The sequence below is a fragment of the Gopherus flavomarginatus genome, chromosome 11 (assembly GCF_025201925.1).
Source record: "Gopherus flavomarginatus isolate rGopFla2 chromosome 11, rGopFla2.mat.asm, whole genome shotgun sequence".
NCBI lineage: Eukaryota > Metazoa > Chordata > Testudines > Testudinidae > Gopherus > Gopherus flavomarginatus.
The window spans coordinates 17,438,529-17,461,878 of record NC_066627.1 but is presented as its reverse complement, the minus strand read 5'-3'; the positions used below and the strand labels follow the sequence as shown (position 1 = coordinate 17,461,878).

Sequence of the window (23,350 nt, the reverse complement as noted above, 5' to 3'; positions counted from 1 at the left end):
AACACCATCTCTCTCTCTTTCTCTGTCACTGTCTCTTTGTGCCCATCCAGCTGTCAGAGTCTCTGAAGGATGGCAGATGCTACAGGAACATGAGAGGTTGTTATTGCCATGAGCATCCCTGGCTGGTATAATTAATGTTACATGAAGCTGAGGATGGGGCCTCACTTACTATGCAAATTGGGGATCTTTAAAGCTTCTGAACTAGCTCATGTCCTAGTTTCACTCAGGAGGACACCTTGATCCCTAAGACGGCCTTTCACTTCTTCAGTTTAATTAATTTTAAATTTGTGGACTCTGCTTCTTGCTTCTGATGGGGATTTGGGACCTAAGCAGGGGGGTAGGAGTAGGATTCCTGGGTTTTAGTCTTGTCTCTCAGAGGGGAACGGGTGAAGTGTTTTTGAGTAAGGAGAACTGGGAGACAGGACTGTTGGGTTGTTTCTCTAGTGGAGCAAGTTATTGTGGAATCATGATGGGCATTTCACTGAAAACATCTGTTCACTGTGCAGTGGCAGAAAAAAAGGCTAAGAGAATGTTAGGGACCATTAAAAGGGATAGATAAAAAGAGAGCAAATATCATAATGCCACAACATAAATCCATGGTACACCTACACCTTGAATATTGCATATAGTTCTGGTCCCCCCATCATAAAAAAGATATACTAGACCTGGAAAAAGTACAGAGATGGGCAATAAAAATGATTAGGAGTATGGAACAGCTTCCCTTTAGCAGCAATTTAAGAGATGGGGAGTGTTCCCCTTGGAAAAGATCTGACTGAGGCGAGGTATGATAGAGGTCTATAAAATCATGACTGGTGTGCAGGAGGTTAATAAAGAAGTGTTATTGACCACTTCACTTAACACAAGAGCCAGGGATCACACAATGAAATTAATAGGCAGCAGGTTTAAAACAGACATAAGGAAGCATTTCTTCACACAATGCAGTCAACCTGTGGAAGTCGTTCCCAGGGCATTTTGTGAAGGCAAAAAGTAAAACTAAGTTTTATAAAGTTGGATAAGATCATGGAGGATGGGTCCATCAATGACTATTAGCCAAGATGATCAGGGATGAAATCCTATGTTCCAGGTGTCCCTAAACCTCTGACACTCCAAAGTTGGGAGTGAATGACAAGGTCTGGATCATTTGATGATTGCCTGTTCTGTTCATTCCGTCTGGGGCACCTGTTATTGGCCACTGTCAGGAGACAGGATACTGGGCTAGATGGACTTTTGGTCTGACCCAGTCTGGCCGTTCTTAGGTTCAGTGCTACAGTTGTCTGAGCACTGAGGTCTCAGCTGGAAGTTTCTCTCCAGAATACTGGGTACAAGCAGTGCATTAGCCTGGGTCATGTGTAGATTCACACGCATGACAGAGAGAATAACTGGCTAGATATTAGAAGAACATTTCTAAACACCGGTGGGGCAAGGTCCTGGAGCAGCCCCCCAATAGGAAATATGGGGAAAAATGATGTAATGAATTTTAAGAATGAGCTGGACAAATTTATGAATGGCATTGTTGTCATAAACAGATGGTTAAGGGTTAATGTCTCTTTTACCTGTAAAGGGTTAAGAAGCTCAGTGAACCTGGCTGACACCTGACCAGAGGACCAATGGGGGGACAAGATACTTTCAAATCTTGGTGGAGGGAAGTCTTTGTTTGTGCTGTTTGTTTTGTTCATTGTTTGCTCTTGGGAAAAAGAGGGACCAGACGTGCAGCCAGACTCTCCAAATCTTTCTGAATCAGTCTTTCATGTTTCAAACTTGTAAGTAGCCAGGCAAGGCGGATTAGTTTTATGTTTGTTTTCTATCAACTTGTGAATGCTTTTCCTATTGCTGGAAGGATTTTTACCTCTGTTTGCTGTAACTTTGAATCTCTGGCTGGGGGTGGGTGGGAGTCCCTCTAGGCTATATGAAACTGAGTACCCTGTAAACATTTTCCATCCTGATTTTACAGAGATAATTTTTACTTTTTCTTTCTTTAATTAAAAGCTTTCCTTTTTTAAGAACCTGATTGATTTTTTTCCTTGTTTTAAGACCCAAGGGGAATGGGTCTGAACTCACCAGGGATTGGTGGGGTGAAAAGGAAGGGAATGGTTAATTCCTCTTTGTTTTAAGATCCAAGGAGTTTGAATCCGTGTAGCTTCCCACGGCAACCCAGGGAGGGGTAAGTCTGGGGGGGGGGAAGGAGGGGGGAGATGGTTTATTTCTCCTTGTTTTAAGACCCAAGGGGTTTGGGTCTTGGGTTCCCCAGGGAAGGTTTTGGGGAAACAGGAAGTGTGCCAAACACTATATTTTGGCTGCTGGCAACGTACCAAATTTAAGCTAGTAATTAAGTTTAGAAGTGATCATGCAGGTCCCCACTTTTTGCACTCTAAAGTTCAAAGTGGGGAAAAAACCTTGACAATTGTAGGACAGGGTTGCTTGAGAGGAGAGCAGAGATCAGCATCCCTGTGGCTCACTTCTGGATTATCTCTTAAATTCCTAAGTCTCATGCGTCATGGTTTCAGTCTGTCATCTGCCAGGTCCGGAAAGGGTTTTCCTCCTCTCCTCCCACATATTCTGGTTTGGGGGTTTTGTGAGGGGTGAAGATTTTTTGTTTTGTTTTCTTTGATCACCTTCCTCTGAAGCAACAGGGAGGCCACAGCTGGTGATGGGACATTGGACGGGGTGGACCAGGGTTCTGAGGTGGCACCAAGCCTTTCTCTCTCCCAGTTGCTGGGCTGGCTGGTTCTTGCTCACATACTCTGGTCTAACTGATAGCTGCATGTAGGGTCAGGAAGGAATTTTCCTCTCAGACGAGATTGGCAGTCACCTTGAAGGAGGGAGGAAGGGATTACCCTCCTCTGCAGCTTGTGGGTGGGTTGCCAGGATTACCTGGGTAGATCTCATTTAATCATTTCCCTGCCATTGTGGGTGCAGTTGGATCCCTCTTATTCTCTGCCTGTGGCACATAAAATCTACTGTCCTATGGACCATGACACTTTGGCCCCATTTCAGTTGTTGGGCTGGGTGTGTGAGTGAGTGAGCAGTGGTGTTAGTGGCTAGGCAGGAGATCAGAGCAGATGATCCAGTGGCCCCTTCTTGCCTTAAACTCCATGACAGAGCCCTGGTGGGAACAGCAGCATTCACAGATGCAGGGGAAATGCTGTCAAGAATCAGAGGGGTAGCCGTGTTAGTCTGGATCTGTGAAAAGTGACAAAGAGTCCTGTGGCACCTTATAGACTAACAGATGTTTTGGAGCATGAGCTTTTACTCCAAAACGTCTGTTAGTTTATAAGGTGCCACAGGATTCTTTGTCGCTTTTCAAGGGAAATGCTGATGAGCAGGGACAGGTCAGGTCATCCCAGGGAAGTGATGGGGGGTTTAAGGAACCCTCCCAAAACAGGGTCCCTGGGCTGGAGGCCAGAGAAGGGGCCTGGGTTCCTCTAGTGCTCCCCAGACTCAGGGGGGAAGGCCAGGCTGCCAGGGGACATAACATCAAGCCCCCAGTGTGGACCGAGGACCTGGTATTGAGGCCACCAGACATGAGATTTCCCTGTGGTTTGGGCTGGACTCTGGATTACCTCGAAGGCGGTGAGAGCCAAGAGTGACCTGGCCAGAGGAGCAGGTCACAGCCGTCAAGGGACCTCCAGTGGCCTGGCTTGCCATTTAGCAGGGCTGGAGTGGTGGAGAAGCCACACAACGCCGTGCCCAGCTGTGAGGAGGCATCCGGATGGTGAGTCTCTTTGCCCGGCTGGGGAAGCCCCCAAGCCCTGGAAAGGCATTCCTGCTCTCTTTTCCTGGATCCACAGGATAAGGGCTACAATCCCTGCTTTGGAACAGTCTTTAGGAGGAAACCCTGCAGTGTGCCAGACCCCCTGCCAGGGTCTGACTCTTCACACAGCCTCACCACCTCCTAAGACTTAACCTAGGGGTCTCCAGCCCTCCTGCTTCATGCCATGAACTCTGTCTGGAGAATGCAACTGAGCCAGACTCCTGGGAGAGACATGGCCATGCTACAGGGATGAATACGCCCCACCCAGCATTTGCATGGTCACACAGCACTGTCACAAGAGTTGGGTTCATGAGTCACCTGAGCACAGCCTAGGAAGCCCTTAGATCAGCACAGAGAGCTAAAGGTTACAGCACAGACCATCCTGGGGAGCCCAGTGCCTGGCCAAGCTTCAGGGAACCCCTTGGGCCAAGCTCTGTCTGTCTCCATGTGACCTCTTTGGTCAGAGTCCCAGTGAGAGCCCTGATTCCTCCCTCCCCCCAGCTCTCATCCCCCACCTCACACCTTCCCATCCTTTGATCTCCAGCAGGGGGATTGTTCAGCTTCTCTGTGGAGAGGTGAAATCCATCTCCCTCTGGGTGCTAGGTGTCAACATCTTGGGAGTTGGGTTTGCTGTTGTCTTCTCAGATTCTCCATTGAAACAGGATTGGCCTGGGCCAGTCCTTTGGAATGGTAGCCAGGCAATGTTCATACCTATATTTCTCACCTTCCCAGAGAGCAAGCAGTCCTTTGCCAGCCACTGGATAACCATGCAGTATAGAGGGGAAACTGAGAGACACATGGAAGTCACAAAAATATTTCAGAAAACTCCTACTTCTTCACCTCCACTCAGCCCTGGCAGGCAGGAAAGCTGCCACATCAGGCTTTGCTGCCCATGGAGTGTATGTGATCAATGAGAAACAGAACCCAGTGTGATGGGTCCCCTCCACCACAGAGCCACCTGGAACTGCGGTAGCATTGAGCCCCCCATCCACAAGCCTGGGCTCCCTCTCACACTGTACTGCTCTGAAAAGCTGCAAAGCCCTCCAGCATTCACACAGGTAGGGACACACCCAGCTGCATTTACGTACAGGCTCTCTATGAATCAGCTTCTCAGCCTGGGACCCCAGAGCAGTACTGTCCTGCCCTGGTCAAATCTAGCCAGTATATGGCCAGTATATTTACCTGGTCTGCCTCTCCCTCATGTGAAGAGAACAATGCACATTTGTGGTAACTAAGCCGAGATTTTCCCCAAGCTCTCCAGACAAAGCTCACTGGTTTAGATTAAAACAAAAACAAGTTTATTAACTACAAAAGATAGTTTTTAAGTGATTATAAGTGATGGCAAACAGATCAAAGAAGATTACCTAGCAAATAAACAGCAAAACACAAACTAAGCTTAATATACTAAATAGATTGGATAGGAATAGCAGATTCTCACCCCAACTGATGGTACAGGCAGGCTTGTAATTTCTTAAGGCACAAGCTACACTTGCTTTGTAGCTTGGAATCCCCAGGTGTTTCATACACAGGCTAGAAATCCCTTTAGCCTGGGTCCAGCACTTCCCCCAGTTCAGTTTTTGTTCCTTTGGCGTTTCCAGGAATCTTCTTGTGTGCGAAGTGAAGACCTACCGATGATGTCACTCCCTGCCTTATATAGTTTTAGCATATGGTGGGAACCATTTATTTCAAAGCTTGGTTCCTAGCCCGGTTTGTGGAAAAACACTGACATCCCAAGATGGAGTCCAGAGTCATGTGGCCTGGTCACATGTCCTTTCTGGGTCATAGCAGCCATTACCCACAGGCTGGATCAACTGTTTACAGGAATACTAAGCTCTTTCACAGTCCATTGTCTTTGCTGATGGGCATCAGTCCCATCTGGCTTCTTCGTCCTTGTACCTAAAAGCCGGGCTGTGGGTGTTTTCCAGAGTAAGCCCATTTGAAATACAGATCCTTAGTCAATATTCACAACTTCAGATACAAAAATGATACATGCATCAAATAGGATAATTATATTCAGCAAACATAACTTCCAATGACACCTCACATGACCCATCTTGTTCAAAATGTATCATAATTTTGCCATAATCATATCATAAGAATATCGCTATGATGAATATGTGGTGCAGTGTCACACCCAGCTTCTAGCCCCCTTGGCCTGACCAGCAGCAGAAGATGGGTGTGGGTGGGTGTGGAGTACACAAGCTGGAGGAATGGGGGAGCAGGACCCAGAAGTTGTGGTGGGAGCACAGGCCAGGGAGGGGGCCCAGCAGTGGGGATGATGTGGGGCGTTCAAAGGCTCAGGGGTTAGCAATGTTATTTTTCTAAACCAGGTTTTGTGAGTTCACATTTCAGTGAGGGCTGATATTTAAATTAATTAACTAAAAGTCAAGTTCACCGCTTGGCGATTTTATCCCCACCCTTGCTCAAGCCCTGAGCAAGGGTTCTGGCCCAAATTGCCTTTTAATCCCACCCATCCTTAACACTAATAGACAGCAATGATTTTGGGGGTGGCACAGAGTGGGGGGTCCCTCAAGCTCAGTCTTTGACCCTAGCCCCATGTCCTGCAGGGAAAGGAATTCTCTCCCCCACAAGAGGAATTAGGGTAAAACTTGCTCAGAGGCAAAGTTTCTTCCTGATCATACTCAGTTAGTGAATGGTTCCTGCCCTGAAGCATGGAGGTTTATATCTGTTGTGTCAGGTCTGTTTTAGGGGAGGGGAGTGGGATCTAGTAGGTTAGCACAAGAGCAGCTGGGAATCAGGATTCGTGGGTTCTAACCATGTTCCTAGGAGGGGCGTGGGGTCCAGTAGGTTAAAACATGACAGATAAAAATTCAGGATTCTTAGGTTCTATTCTCAGCTCTCATGGGAAGGTGAGGTCTAATGGGTTAGACCAGGGCTAGAGGCAGCAGTCAGGACTCCTGCATTCTTTCCCTAACACTAGGCAGAGACTGAGACTGAAAGCACAGAGAAACTGACTGTAAAACCACAACACTTTCCCAGCACACTGCTTAAGTGTTCAGTGACTCATCTCCTTGCCATCTCCAACAAGCCAGAGACTTCTTTGTAGGTATCAGGTTTTACTGAGTTTGGCGAGCACACAGAACTGCAGGAAGCAGGGAGTGGGAGGAATGTGCAAAAATAACGAAAAATGACAAATAACACTGACTTGCTGTGAATATGAGGACGATCTAGTATCAGGCTGAATACTAGAAGGATGAAATTAATGGATTAATTAAATTAATGAAGAGGCAGGTGTTTAGATGGCTGCTATGTGGCAGCAGGCTGTACAGGGTGGTAAAGGGGTGGCTCTGCTCTATCATGGGCAGAGGCCAGTGAGGGATGGCAGCACCTAAATGATCTGACCAGTGTTCAGAGCTGGGTGCTGTTGCTGATGTGGAAGGGACAGAACAAGAGTTAGAGGAAGCAGCCAGATCCCCTGTCTGACTCCATGCCCAGCGCTGGGCCCTATATGTGCCTCACATAGTTTATGGGGAGCCCTTTCCAGCAGTCGAGGACAATTCTGCGGACATAGCGTGTCTCGGCATAGGTGTGGCCTGTTGAGTTAAAGGCGCAGACGGTGATGTCGAAGGGAGCGACGCTATGGCATTCATTTGGCTTGCCCGGTATCCCGCCCAGGTTGCAGATGCTGTTGATGACTCCTGTGGGCGGTGGATGAAGGTATTGGCCTCCTGGCTGTACATCTCCCGGTTCTGCATCATAGCGTCACAGTAGGTGCCACTGGAGTCCTCGCTCCTGGGGTAATTCCAGTGCTTCAGCAGGAATTTGTCATTCTTCTCATCCCACAGCTGCCCACTGGCCGGAGCCAGCCAAGTCCCCAGCAGGCCAAGGGGCAGCAGGAGCACAGGGAAGGATATTTTCAGAGCCATGGCTGTGTCTGGATCGACCTGCCGTGGGGAGAAGGGGGAGATGGATGGAGACAGACCTGGGTAGGGATCTGCCTCCTCCATGGAATCTCCCACCAAACCCCTCTCACCCCATTTTGCCCTGAAAGCCCCTATCCCTCTTGTTGTTCCCTTCTGCCCCCCTCCGCCGCCACCATCATCCCCTCCTTCCCCAGGAAGCTCGAAACAGGAGGCTTCTCATTATCTGCATGACAGTAGCCCTTAGATGCTACAGTTGATATCAGGACCCCACCATGCCAGCCATTGCTGGGACCCCAGCTGAGACCAGGGCCACCATTTCCTCTAATCTACTATTCCTCACTCTTTTCCCAGAGTGGGAAATAGAACGCAGGCGTTATGGATGCTAGTCTTCTATTCTCACCTATTCCCATGCCAGAGGTGAGGAGAAAGCCTAGCTATCCTGGTCCCCCAGTCCCAAGTGATACTGTTCTCACCTCTGTCCTGGCTGGTGGGATCTCCTGCACCTTACCCACATCCTTGTGTCTTCGCTGTCATCAGAACGATGGATCCTGGCCTCTGAAGAGCTGATTCTCGTTCCCCTCTTGGAACATGTTATATAGAGGCCTGGCAGATAGGGAAGTGGTGGAGTGAGAGGCGAAATCTAGGAAAGAACTGGGTCAACAGGATTTCTCAACATCAGGAAATTCAAAGCAGTGGCCCAGCAGGCAGTGCAGCTGTGGGGAGCAAGCAGCAGCTGCACTCGCTCCACAGCAACATCTCAGGGTATGTCTACCCAGCGAGCAAAGGTGCACTTATAGCATGGGTGGGCAGGGCTGTGCCAGCTTTATAGCTAGTGAGGGTACTGATAGCAGGCGCACAGACTTCACTGCAGGCTAGCAGCCCCAGTACCAGCTCGCCATGGCTCCTGGGTATGTACACAGGTTGCTAGCCCATGTTGCCGTGTCCCCATGGCTATTGTTACCAGTGCTAGCTAGATTAAAGCTACCGTAGGAATGTCCACCCATGATGCAAACACACCTTTGTTTGCTGTGTAGAGGCACCTGAGTGCTGACCCACTGGCTCCTTCTCAATCCAGTGCTAGCCTAGAAACTCACTTCCCCGCCATCACAGCTCTGCTGGTGCCCCTCAGCCCTTACCCTCAGCTCCTCCCGCCCCGCCTCCCACAGGCAGCTGAGATATTCTCCTCTCCCAGGCCATCATATTCTTGAAAGCATGGCAGAAAAAGAAGGCGAGCGAGAGATGTGCATCCAAACACGCCCTAGGCTGAGTTTTTTCAAGACTCCCAAGGGATTTGGATACAATGAAAATTAGAGGAAAACTAGGTGTCTAAATCCCTGTGGTGATCTGAAGGTGGCAGTCGGAGCACAGGGAGAGAGGAGCTGAGCCAATTTCCACTAGATCAACCTCCCCCCGCAACTCACAACCCTGATTTCCAAACCGAGTGTGCTGACCACTGGAGCCAGAGCCTTGAGCTATGGCACATCCTGGATTCTAAGGAAAAAGGACTCCTGGGGGAATGCTATAGGGGTGTCTGCCCCTGTCTGCGAGAGGCAGGAATGTGCCCTTGGAGATTTAATAATGAAAGAAGGAGAGAGATTGTGAATGACCCAATGCGAGTGAGACACCCAGAGAGATTGATTGAGAAGTGAGTAGTGTAAATCATTTCGTCTGGGGCCCGAAGGGAAGACTGGGTTGGAGTCTAGGCAGGGGAAGGAAGGTGGTGTGTGGAAAGAGACGCTCAGAAGAATGATCCCGCTCACACAAGCATGCACATGAGGGACAAAGGCCTCATTCACACCAGCAAGGGGAAGAAACACCTACCCGAGACAGTTCCTAAGTTGCACAGGGCTTTGACTCACAGGAGCAAGAGGCACAAACACACTGGCCAAAGATACAAACACAAAGTGGAAGAGGAGACATGTAAGATACATCCAAGCAAGTGGCACATACCCACAACACAAACACAAACATGAGGCACAAAAGACTCACACATGCAAGAGATTCAAATACGCAAAACACACCCAACAGAAAACATGCAACACATAAGACTGGCTTACAGAAACTCACCCACATGCCCAAATAGGATATCTGATAGGAACAAGAGTTTTGCATGATCCTTTCTTGACTGTGAGTACCAGTAGAAAGGCACTTATATTGGTATCACTTATTGCTGTCAAGAGAGAGAGGAATACATTATACTGGTCTGAAGCATGCTGGTTTTCCTGCATCCACACTAAGGGTTGAATTGATAGAACAGTATAATCGATACAAAAGCGGCTCTCCATCTATCCACCCATCCCTAGACACATCGATCTCGCTCTCTAGCCATCCATCCCCATACACCAAGCTTCCATGCTTTCTTGCTAGATTTTGATGTATCCATCTCTGGCATTACTTTTTCTCAGCACGCTCTTCTGGCTGCATTCAGTCTGTCTAAACTGATTGGCTATTTCTGGACCATTGGATTTTTTTGTACTTTTTAAACAGATCAGCACTTTCTTCATCCAGACATGCTATCTAGCTTTTTGGCAGCCACTTGTGATGAATTTGTGGGCAGCATCACATCCATCAGATACAAAGCAACTGCAGGTCTCACCAAACCATATTCCCTTGCAGTTGACCAACATCACTAAAGCAGACAAAAGCAAAATTTTGGAGGTGTCAATCCAAAAAGAGTAGCATCAATACAGTCCATCTCTACATCTTGGCCAAGTTGAAAACTTACAGCTAGTCTCCAGGAAAGAAGAAGAAAAGTCAAGGAGATCAAGGAAAAAAGGGAAAACCTGCAACTTTGACAATGTTTCACCAGAACTACTACAACTTTCTGGGAAGAAAAGCCAATGCTGATTGTCCGTCTTGAGATGCATAAACTGAGGTATCTCAAGTAGGAGTCGAGAAGTTATTTGATGTTGGTATTTGGCCCTGGTGTGACTGCCACAGGAATCCTGCAACCAGTTCTGGTGTCCACAATTCTAGGAGGATGTTAATAAATTGGAGAAGGTTCAGAGAAGAGCCAGAAGAATTATTCTAGAATTAGAAAAAATGCCATATAGTGATAGACTCAAAGAGCTCAGTCTATTTAACTAACAAAGAGAAGGTTAAGGGGTGACTTTTGATCACAGTCTATAAGTATATACATAGACTCATAGACTAGATGATCATGATGGTCCTTTCTGACATTAAAGTCTAACTTCCTGCACATTGCAGGCCACAGAACCTCACCCACTCCCTCCTGTAATAGATGCCTAATCTATGGCTGAGTTACCAATGTCCTCAAATCATGCTTTAAAGACTCCAAGTTACAGAGAATCCGCCATTTACGCTAGTTTAAACCTGCAAGTGACCAGTGCCCCATGCTGCAGAGGAAAGGTCAGGGGCTCAAAGAGGGGGGCACACAGGGCTTCCCCAGAAGTGGGACATGAGTAAAACCAAAGTAGAGGGAGTAGTCGATGTGGGTAGACCGCCTCCAAGGGATCTCAGAGGCCTGAGGTGTAACATCTGTAGAAAAATTGAGCATATGTGGGCAAAATGGCCAAAGATTGGTGACATAGTGGCCCAACAGGACCCTCTAAGGGTTAACTTGGTGAAAGCCAAGGACAGAGGGGGTAACTTATCCACCATCCAACCAGAGAGGCAGCCTGTAGCTGGGGCCCAAAGTGTGAACTACATGACGGAGCATTGGGAGGAAAGGGGTCACCCAGCCAGCTTCTCGGGGGAATTGGTGTGGGGGTGACAAATGGGATCCCACTCTGGGCCCCAGTGTACATGCCCTGTTGGACTGTCCCGGGCTCAGACCCATCTGACCCTCAGGGGAGCAGCAGGTGGTGGTCGATGGGAGACATTCCTGGGGTAGAGACATTCTGGGACAGAGAAACCCCTGGCCACACCCTGCCTGGTTGTAACCCCACCGAATGCTGCAGGGCTGTGTGATCTGATTTAAGTTTCCACACGTGAAGCCATTCACTCTGCCTATAGCTCAGACCCCTGGGCAAATGCAGGAAGGATTGGGCTGGCTGGTAGCTGGGGTTCTCCAGGATATCAGCTGTTATGTCCTTTGGGGGAATGGCTATCACTCTAAGACAGAATTCAGCCCCTACGTCAGTACCAGCCCAGGACTGGAGCCATGCCAGGCTGTAGGCTCAAGTGGAGGTTTCAGTAAAACTGCAAATAGTTTATCTGGCAGGGAGAAGGAAGGGTTTTCCCCACTTGCTTGCAACACAAAGGAAAAGCTGTTAAGCTCCGGACACCTTCCTGTCTGTGACTGGATGCCTGTATCCGAGTGGGGCAGAGGAACAGCCTCCACCCATCCCCGCACAGGAGATGTGAGTCACACTGGCTCAGCAGGATCTGAGCTTGTAGAAACTTAGGCCCATATCTGACCCAGGACTGCCTGTAGCCAGGGCTGGTGCTTTCATTTAGGTGACTTAGGCAGTCTCCAAGGGCGCCAGCATTATGGGGAGGGCAGCATTTTGCCGAGGGCGGGCCACAGGTGGCTTCGGTGGAGCTGCCACAGTCATGCCTGCGGAGGGTCCGCTGGTCTCACGGCTCCGGTGGACCTGCTGCAGGCATTTCTGCGGATGGTCCGCTGGTCCCGCGGCTCGGGTGGACCTGCCGCGGGAATGCCTGTTGCAGGTCCACTGGAGCCGCGAGACTCGCAAGCGGGGCGGCGAAATGGCCTGTCGCCTAGGGCGCCTGAAACCCTGGCGCCGGTCCTGCCTGCAACCCTACTGAAGCTGATGGGCAGGCCCAGGACAACAGCCTCTTGGAGCCTGTGGCTGCCGACTCTTGTCCTGTAGTTACAGGCCCCCGTGGGACAAAAAGGGGTTTCTGTCCTAAGCCCACAGCAGCTGCAGCTCCTCACTCCCCTTCTGCTGTGTCCCCAAGTCGGGTGTTGGGGAAGGCACTGGGAAAGTTGCAGATGGGGCAGGTGTGATGCTTGTGGGGTTACCCAAGGGGTGAAGGGTGAATCTCTATTGCCTGTTTATAGCAGGAGGTAGGGGTGCCAGAAACGGGGGATGAGGGAGGGGGGCATGGCCCTCCCACTTTTTGAAAATGGACAGGGCTGGCCCGTCCATTTTTTACCATGCACCTCGCCCTTGCCTCTCCTCTTCTCTCCAAGACCCCACCAGCAGCTGGAGCCGGGGAGAGCCCGGGCAGCTGTGGAGAGCTGCGGACCTTCCACCTGTCCTAAGTGAGGGGGCCGGGGCTGGGAATATGGGCCAAGGGCTTCTCTCAGGCCTTCCCCCACCCTGAGCAGCTGAAGAGGCCTGGGCTCCCCGGCCCCACTCTGGCTTCCGGCTTTGTAAGGGGTGGGGCCTTGGGGGGGGGACAGAAGGGGCGGGGATGGGGCCACGGATGGTTGGGGGCCCCCAAGTCCCACTTTTGGGGAGGCTCCACCACCCCTGGCACGAGGGAGCCCTGGCTGTGCCCACCAGGGAAACTCACCCCAAACTACCAGCTGCCCCGAGCCCCGCTCTTCCCTCTGCCCACCAGCAATTGGCACCCCCAAACAGGAGTCCCCTTAACTGGGTGCTTGCAGTGGAGCAGAGTTAATCTGTGTCTAACTCTATGGAGATAGTTACCCCCATAGTTCACACCGGTTCCGGGACACAGGTCCCTCCAACCTGCCTGTGCACCCCACTCCTTTACACGCCAGTGTCACAGGGCAGGGCCACCACACTGGCATTTCCCTTCAGTACTTCAGCAAGGGCAGCAACAGCCACTGCCTTTCTGAGGGGAGATGTATGTCTCCCTCCCTTCTAACCAGGTGCTCGCAGCCTGAATGGGTCCCAGCCTTTGCTGTGTATTTCCCAGCAAAGCCTGTCTGCCCAAACCGACCTGCCTGCTTTCTCTCCAGAGTCTGCTACAGAGATGAGGTCCCACCCAGTTCTCTAGGCAAGTTTCCTTTATTATTAAAGTACAGAGAAAGCCTATTGCAAGCAATGAAAGAACTTGCATGCCTGCTAATAACCTGTTTGGAGTTAATCTTGGCTCTCACCTGGGCTGTGGCAAGAGTTGTCTTGCACCCCCACCAGCGTGTCTTCTGAACAAGAGCCCATCTGATAGTTATGCTTCAGCCGGCCCAGGCCTTCCAACCTTCCCCTAAGGACTGGGACTCTCTGGGTGTCCTGTCTGCTTGTGGAATGAGAGAAGGTTCTGAGCCAGGTTAAACCCCAGGCTTTTCTTTCTCTGAGGGCTTCTGGAGAATGCAGTTTGAACCTGTCAATGCATCTAAATAAAGAAATAATAATTGGAGATATACCTATCTCCTAGAACTGGAAGGGGCCTTCAAAAGTCATTGAGTCCACCCCCTGCCTTTGCTAGCAAGCCCAAGTACTGATTCTTGTCCCAGATCCCTAAAGAGGCCTCCTCAAGGATTGAACTTATAACCCTTAGTTTTAGCCAAGTACTGCTCAAACTACTGAGCCATCCAGCCCCTCTTCTATGGCAGGGCTTTAAAGACTAATAATGGATGAAATGAATTAGCCTCCCCACTCCCTGCTGAAGAAGGTCTATACACTGCCCTGATAACACAGACACAATTACACTTTTAATACAATGCAACCCAAGGGATGGCCCCTCAATCAGTAACATTGAATTTCACTCAATAATGCTTATTTTCATTCCCTGAGGTTTGTTCATGGTGTTGTCAAACTGATCTATTGATTCAAACTTAATTGATTCTATTACTGATTTTGTTTCCCTCATCATCACTTGGAAATGTGGTAAGTTCTTGTGATCTGAGATCAGGCCCAGAACAATAGTCAGCTGGGAGCCCAGATGTAACCGCAATGGCAAAGTGTTAGCTATCACCTTCCTCATCTTCCCCCTCACCATCACCAGGGGGCGCCATCCTAATGTGTTAGGCATGCAGGCCTAATGTGTTATACCAGTGGTCACTAGGAATGCAGGCCTAATGTGCTATACCAGTGGTCCCCAACCTTTTCGGCTGGTAGGCGCCAGACGAAGGACCACTGTGGCGGTGGAGCATCCGCCAAAATGCCGCCGAATTTCAGCAGTATTTTGGCGGTGATGCCTCTCGATGATGCCGCTTGCCGTAGACAAGCGATGTCATCGAGAGGCATCCCCGCCGAAATTCGGGAACGACACCTCTTGATGACATCACTTGTCAACGGCAAGTGGCGTCATCAAGAGGTGTCCCCGCCGAAATTCGGGGGCAACGCCTCTCGATGACATCACTTGGCAACAAGCGTCGTCATCGAGAGGCGTCCCCGTTGAAATGCTGCTGAAATTTGGCGGCATTTCGGAGGATGGTCTCCTGGGGACCAGGATGCTGGCGCATTAAGATGTCCCCGCAGGCACCATGGTGCCAGCAGGCACCACGTTGGGGACCACTGTGTTATACTGATGTTGCAATGGCTAGTGCATGCTCAGCAGAGGGTTCACCCTGTTACTGTATTTGTAGGGTGACTATATATCCTGTTTTGGCCGGGACAATCCCTTTTATAAGCCCTGTCCTGGCCATCCCAACTTTTTTGGCAAAAGTGGGCATTTGATCAGTTGGCAAGAGAAAATGGGTCATATGCCCACTTTTAACAAAAAAAATGTGGTGCAAAGGAACATGGGGGGGGAGGGAGCGGTGATGCCAGCCTCACGCTGCGGGGGGGGGGGAAGGCGGGGCTCAAGCAGGGGTAAGCAGGGCTCAGGAGAGAAGATACACTGCTGGCTAGCCCCCGCAGTGTCCCATTTCCGCTTTGGGAAATATGGTCGCCCTACTAATTTGTTGTTCTTTACCCTACTAATGTGGGGGTGCCCTGCTCCCACGGGTTACATGTCCTTTTACCTCAAGCTTATTAGCATATATGTCAATTAGTTACTATGGCATCCTTAAGCTCAGACATCTCTTGATATCCCTAATTTAAAATATCCCAAGCTGTTGCAAAGGTATGTTGTGTGGTTACCTGCCAGCAGGTTACTCATTGCAGCCGTCTGGTTTGTGGTATCTTACGATCTCAGGTTATTCTTGGTTAGCTGATTCTGCTTAAGGCATTTTGGGGCTTAGGCCTTTACTAGTTTAGCTAAGCTGCTGGCTTCCAGGCCTTGAGGCTTGGAGGCTCCTTGGATGATATCTGTGTCTTATATCTATGCGTCACCTAGCAAATGCCTATACCTACAGGCTACAGTCTGTCCCAGCCACTTCCTCAACTTCCACACACAGATCTGGCACCTCCATTGAAGCAACGCCCCCCTCCCACAGCTTTACCTCAGTTTAACCCTATCCATAGCACAACGCACACGGTCAGGCCTATCGTAAAACCAAACAGAAATTTATTGGGCAAAGCTGAAGATAAAGAGTCAAATAGAGCCAAGTGTATCGCTTGGAAACATGCAGTTACAAATAAGGAAAAATATAAAACGCCATCGAGAGCTCAGATTGATTAACAAGGTGCTTTCCTGCCTAATCAGGGATTTCTCACCCAACGGTTGCGCCGCACAACGCTGCCCAGTTGAGAGAGCTGGAATCCGCTTTCCATGAGACACTCGTGCTGGCAGAGGGTCACCTCCATAATGGATCCACTCTGGTGCCCTTCTTTTTCCTATTACACAGTTCCAGTCCTGTTGTCTCTTTTCATCACCTGGGAGTTTCGTTAACTTCAGTTTGCCGCGATGGCCCCCCCATTGAAGGACTTTGTCTTGGGCTCTTTTGTGCTTTGCAAAGGCCCAATCCTGCACTATGTCCAGACTGTAAACACATGGCTGATTGGGTGGAAAGATGTCAGTTGTCCTCACTCTTTATTGAGTGAGCTGCCCTGCCCCAGGTGACCCTTCTTCCCTCCAGCAGCTTCGGGACAGGATGTTCTGTATGTCACTGAACTCTTCAATTATTTTCAAATACATCCTGCAATAATCATGACAACCAGCCAGTTCTTAGCATAGGGCAGAGACCACACCGGGACCATTTGGTGAAGTGTCATGAAGATGGCGATCACGGGGGAAACAGGCCCATCTGGGTCTGTCTAGGCACATCCCTGGGTACAGACTTGTGTCTGTGAACCTTCCAACTGACAACAACATGGGTCACCTGGATCACAACAGAACTGGTCAAGGGGGACACCAGTCTTGGGGAAGTCAACGTGTCGGGTCTCAGATTTATCAGCAGCTGGCACCAGGCAGATGACCAGCAGGATGAGGGTCAGGATGATCAAGGGGCATGGGCCCCTCGGAGCCGTGGCCATGTGTGTCACTGAGTATTGGGGCCAGGTATGAGCCCAAAACTGACAAGGGTGGGGAGAGAGAGGCTGTGTGTGCTAAGCTACCCACTCCAGCCATGGAAGAAGGGTGTTAAAAGGAAGACACTGCAACCAGGGCAAGGGGGAAGCTCTGAGAAGGGAGCAGCTGGAGTGGCTTCTGAAGCATCAGCAGAAGCAACCCCCAGGCCAGAGACCCCCCCAGCTCTGTGAGGAGCCCACTCCTGCTCTACTTTGCCCTCAAACCCCTTTCCTCTCCCATTGTCCCCTCCCACCCCACTCTGTCCCCTGAGTCCCTTCCCTTTCCACTATCCCCTTCCTCCCCACTCTGCCCCCAAAGACTCTCACCCTCCCCTTATCCTAGGATGTCCCTTCCCTTTAAAAGTTCAGGGTGCTCCGTGCTCTCCCCTGCCCCCGTGCAAAGCCTCACTTTCCTGTTAGTTTCAGTTGTGTAGCCTACATTGTCCGTCAGCTCCTGCTCCATCTGTCTGTCCATATCCTTCTCTCCCGGTTCCACAAATAGAGCATTTGGCCCCACCAGATTTTTAGCCCATGAGCATCCACAATCCCACTGCTTGAATGGCGAGAAGAAAAAGTAAGTGAATGATACTGTTTAAAAAGGGGGCAGAGGTTCACATAGAGGCACTCAGGGTCTGTCGCCAGCAGGATGAGACCAAGTCCAGTCAAAGGAGTACATATGCATGCAGCCAGCAGAGGGGCAATCAAGCACCGATAGGGCAGTAACAACTTAGATCCTTGTGAGGTGGAAGGTGTCCAGGGGCTCAAAGTCCATCAGAAGAGTCGTGTTGCTGAGCTTGATGACGCCTCCGAATTATGGGTGACTATCAAGCATTCTGAACAATTTGTAATCTGCTACACCATCCTTGACGGACGTATTTCTGCCTTGCTGTCAGTGATGGGATGAAGACGTACGGACTGCTGCGTGACATGGTGCCTGGAACTGCCACGTATGCTGTAATTACTGCAGCAATGCATGGACATTTTTCTTCTATCCCATCGATGACAGCAGAACTGTCAAGGCTGATTCCCCACTCTGGCTCTTCGAGGGCAGAAGGTGGGGCCCGCAAGGACTCTAAAGTTTAATTCTGGCCACTCCAGACTCGTGTTAAACTCCCAAGGTTACAGCTTTTCTCTGAGCTTGTATTGGTAGATGCTGACTCCACCCAAGTGCAGAACCCCTTTGAGAGCCCAGGAAGGTGCACTTGGGAATCCCCTGTGGGGCACCCTCAGGTGCTTTCACTCCATCTAATTAAAAAGCACCTGAACAAACCTCTTGAGACACAAAACACAACAGCCTGCAGCATGAATGCATCCGGTGCTGGTTGGTCTGGTGCCACAGTGGCCTCTGGTGGGTAAAAGGCAGAACTGCAGCACTTCTCCAGCAGAATGTATTTTCTCCAGGAAAAAAATTGTGTGTGAGCAGTGGCACAGGAATCCCCCAGGAGTAGAAGTTCATTACAGCACCCTGTCCACAGAGCCAGGTTAGGACAGACAGAGTAGGGCACATGGGCTTTCGGGGAGGGGGGGAAGGGGAGTCACAGACTGGAGTTCAGCATGGCTAGTGGGGGGGAAGACTGGGGTGCTATCTTAGGAGCTAATGGGGCGACAGCACTGAGCTGGGGCTGAATGAGAATGGGAGTGCAGGGCCACATGGAGATGGAGAGCGGGCTGTAAGGGACCCATGGGGGGATGTGGGGACAGGAGCAGATGTGCCTGACTAAATGGGAGAGATTTGCGGTCAGCCAAGGTCTGCATCAGGGATGCTCCTCAACTCCTTAGCAATCCCTCCCCTCCTCCCTCCAAAAAATCTGTTCCATATTTCTCCCACCCACACCAAACAACTCTCCAGGTTCACTCCAGGCTCCTTCCCTCTCCCTCAGCTCCTCTGTTACTCCTGACTCCCTCAAGCCTTTTCACTGCTTCTGAGGGATGCAGGGAATACATTTCTGTATTGTAGTTAATTGAATTACCCAAAGTTCTGTATTAATATGCTTAGAAGATTTGTCAAAAAAAATTACCAGCACCTTTTTTGTATGTATTGTTACAGCCATACCTGCTGACAGGTATTTTGAAATAAATTACCAAAATAATTGAAAGAGGCATGATTATACTGTGTTACTTTGACAAATAAAATATGTAGAATTTTGCAGAATTTTAAAATATTATGTGTAGAATTTTTTTTGGGGGGGGGTGCTGAATTCCTCCAGGAGTAAGATTTGCAGCTCTGGTGAGTAGAGTTTTCCACTGAACACACCAAGCACTTCGCACATCTCCTGTGAATGTCCTCAGCCACCCAGGGCCAACAGAACCTACTATGAATAAGTTCCAGGTGTCTCTCCATTCCCAAATGTCCAAAGTCATCTTCCATGGTTGTGTTCACTTCCAGTAGAATGAGTTGCATTAGCTGATTTTTGTAAAGGTCAGACGTGATTTGGTACAGCACTCCCTGAATCAGTTTTAATTTTCTCCATTCTCTCAATAGTAGTTTGTCCTCAGGGGTAGATGGAATAATTGCAGATGGATTTTACCCCTCCTTTTTAGAAAACAGGGTGTCACCAATATCTAGTCAAGAGAAGAAGAGCTCTGTGTAGCTTAAATGCCTGTCTCTCTCACTGACAGAAGCTGGTCCAATAAAATATATCGCCTCACCACCACCCCCCTCTAGTATCCTGGGATCGCCAGGGTTACAACGACAGTGCATACAATAGAGCTAGTTACCAGGCAGAGTAGATGTGTCTATTCTCCTGAGGTCTTATCCTGTACTTCATCAATAGATAGCAGGGGAGAGCTCATTTAGAGCACTGACTTACACATCTATCTAGCTATCGCCATATGCATCCCTATCTATCTATCTATCTCAGAGGTTCTGAAACTGTGGGTTGTGACCCCAGAGTGGGTTGTGACCCCATTTTTATGAGGTTGCCAGGGCCAGCATTAGACTTGTTGGGACCCAGGGCTGAAGCTGAAGTCTGAGCTCTACCCTGACTGGGGCGGCAGGACTTCGGCTGTGGCCCCCACTCCTACCACTGAAGGCAGTGGGGCCCAGGCTCTGACACACACCCCCCCCAGGGGTCATGCATTAACTTTGTTGTCAGAAGGGGGTCACAGTGCAATGAAGTTTGAGGACCCCTGATCTATCCCCATACCCATCCATCTGTCTATCTATCCATCCATACCCACACACACCCATCTACCTGTCTATTTATTTCTACAGGGAACTGACCCAGGGACCTTACTTATCTCCTGATTCTCTTAATAAAAATTGCCCCTAAAAGGCAGAAACTGGGATCTCCCCCATTTAATATTTTATGCCACTCCCAGCAGGTTCCAAGCCCTGGCAGAGAATTTAACTACAGTTTGCCTAGAGGAGTTGAGACAGACAAGGTGGGGGAAGTGTGAGATGATATTGGACCAACTTCTGGTGGTGAGAGAGACAAGATTTCAAACCACACAGAGCTCTTTTTCAAGCTCAGAGCTTGTCTCTCTAATATTCTGGGGGGAATATGGCTACAACTGCATTGCACAGAGATGATGCATTTCTGCCAACAGGTGGCATTGAGGAGCATCTGCTGAGCAAAGACCGCTCCATGTGGTGAATATTGTGGTAGGTCGCTTGCTGTCCGCATGGCATTCCAGCTGTGTGGGGGCTTGTCTATGGCTATGAGTCTTGCTGTGGGTGTGTGAGGGCCCACGTTCAACTCTCAGACAAGCCCATTGTGATGTTGCAGTCTATATGGTTTAATAAAAAGATGCTAATGAGCGAAATAACTGGAATATGCTTCAGGCAAAAGGTCTCTTGTAAGGTATCATTACAAAGCTTATAATCTACTGAGTGTGATCATCTCATTTGTATAAATGTATCACTCTTATATTTGAAACTAGAAATATGAAATAAAACTCTGAGGGTCAATTGTAATTATGCAAAGTGTGGACCATTAATGGTGGTTGGGAATCTTGATGACTCGCATTAACCAGGACAATTGTCTGCAGATGGGTGTGTTTTACCTGTAAGTCTTTCTGTACATGTGTGTGCTGGCAAGTGGGCAATGAAGTCTTGCAGTCACATGTGATCATGTCACCTGAACTGCAATCCATCATTAACCTGGTGTCTTTCCATTGAGAAGGAGGGGGCGGGAACTCAGAGAGGGACAAAGGATTTTCATCCTATGCAAAAGATATATAAAGGGTGGAAGAGAACAAAGAGAGGAGAGGAGTCATCATGAGGAATCCCCTGGCCACCACCTGAGCTGGAACAAGAGCTGTACCAGGGGAAAGAATTGTGCCCAGGCCTGGAAGGTGTCCAGTCTGAGGAAAACAGGGCTGCCCAGAAGAGGGGGGCGGGCAAGTGGGGCAATCTGCCCCAGGCCCCTGGCCTTGCAGGGGCCCCCACAAGAATGGCTGAGGCTCACCCCCGCCATCCCCCTGGCGCCTCAACGTGTCCTGGACAGCGTTGCAGCCGCGTAACTCCTGGAGGGCCTGGGCTCCGCCCCTCTCAGAGCCACGTGGCCGGGGGGTAGGGCTGCAAGCTCCGGGTCGAGCGGCTCCTCCCCTTGCCACGCGGTTCTGAGAGGGAAGGAGCTCAGCCTCCCTCTCCCCCGGAGCCATGCGGCTGCAGCACTGTTCACGGTCGCTTCTCAAGGCGCGTGCTGAGGCGCTGGGAGGCGGGGGTAAGAGGCCAGGGCCGAGGGGGTTAGATAAGAGGCAGGGAGTCCCAGGGACAGTCAGGGGGACAGGGAGGGCGGGTTGGATGGGGCAGAGGTTCTGAGGGGCGCTCAGGGAACAGGAAAGGGGGCGTTGGATGGGGGGGTCTCGGGGTGGTGGTCAGGGGACAAGGAGAATGATGAGTCAGGGATTCTAAAAAATTCTCATTTCATTTAAAATGTTTAGCAGGGTTTTTATTTGCTTTTTTGTTGTGGTGAAACAAGAACCAAAAAAGCCTCCAAGGTTTCCAATATGTTGTTACCCCTCTACCCCGCCTCCTTTTTCTCCCTCTTTACCTTTTTCTCTCCCCGCCCAAAGAGAGGAAAGGAGGCAAGGAGAAGGAAAGCCCAAGAGAGGAAAAGCTTAATGGAAACCATTTTTAAAGACTTTAATTTAAGTGGAAAACAAAAGTTGAATGAAACATTTTTCTACACATTTTTTTCTTAAGTGTTGTTTTGTTTGAACAAAAAAATCACCCAGCGTTAGTTGTAACCGCACAGGCTTCTGTATGCTCCTTATGCCTTGCCTGAATGGCCCACTGGCCTGAGTTCAGTCTCATGGGGGCAACTGCTAAATATGGCTTGCTTACCTTAACCCTCAGCTTCTCACCCAGCCTCTGTCCCAGTGCCTAGATATCTGGCTGAAACTGTTGCTTTTGCTGGATGGCATGAGTCTATTCCTCCTTCTGACCTGTGTAAGCAGAGTCAGGATGAGCTCTACCCTGACATCTGGTGGTGAACTATGGTGAGTGTGGAAAAGAACTCAGGGCTGATCTTGTTTGCATAGGCACACCCACCCTGCCTAGCATGAGCCCACAGCAGCCCAAAATGGTAACTTGGACAGTTGTGCGATACCCAATTTCTCATTTATTGGGGTAGGAGGAATAAAATGTTGTTACCCTGATTATGTGAATGAAGGTCTATGAAACTGTTTTATGACAGAGGCTCTCACCATCAACTAAGTAACACTTACTAGACAAGGGACATGGGTTCCAAAACCCAGTGAGTTGAGGTGGAGGGTATTGTGTATCTGGGGGAGGTGGATGACATTTTCAGGGCCTGGTACATTGAGTGTATCTTGTTTTTTCTCTTTGCTGTTGAACTGCAGAGCTCATTTTGATTGTATTGGGAGTCTAGTTGGGGACTGGTGAGCTGAATTCATGTTGGGCTAAGGGAGCACCAGCAGTGGGGTTCCCCTACTACAAGCTGAAATCACTAAGAGCTGAAACCACTAAAAGAGCTAAAACTACTGAGCTGAGATCACTGAGTGCTGTGTTAACTAGTGAGGGAGCCTGAAGATATATTGCTAAGTGATTGGCAGGGCAGTTTGCAGGATGGCTGGAGCTGAGCAGTTTGTGGGGAAAGCTGGAGTGGTTCATGGGACGGCTGGTGGAGCAGCCCATGGAACAGTGAGTGGAGCAGAGTGGAGCAGTTTGCGGGGACGGCTGGAGGAGCAGAGCGGAGCGGCTGGTGGAGCAGAGCCATTCGTGGTGAAGGCTGCAGCAGACCTCCATGGAAAGGCGGGCAGTAGGCTTTGGCCCACATAAGGTGCCCCTTAACACCCTGTGTGTACCCCCCCTCACCAATTCCACCCAGGCTGGGAGGGGGGTAAAACTCTGCAAATGAACTTTTGAACTCTGAGGTTGCACTGACCAGGGACAGAGACTTTTGGGTTGCTGGACTTTGGGGTGATTTGGACTTAAGACCCTGAGGAGAAAAAGACACTGCCAAACTTACTTGAGGGTGGGTCTTTTGCTCATGATTTGTGTTATGAATTCAGTTTGT

The 23,350-nt window shown here is 49.7% G+C and overlaps 1 protein-coding gene and 1 pseudogene across 1 annotated transcript in view; both read right to left on the bottom strand.

The window, feature by feature from the left end:
* LOC127031298 (ribonuclease-like) overlaps positions 1-23,350 on the bottom strand; it is a 304,542-nt gene that overhangs the window by 124,267 nt on the left and 156,925 nt on the right. The gene's annotated exons all lie outside the window — the stretch shown is intronic.
* LOC127031312 (ribonuclease-like) lies at positions 7,210-7,638 on the bottom strand (annotated as a pseudogene).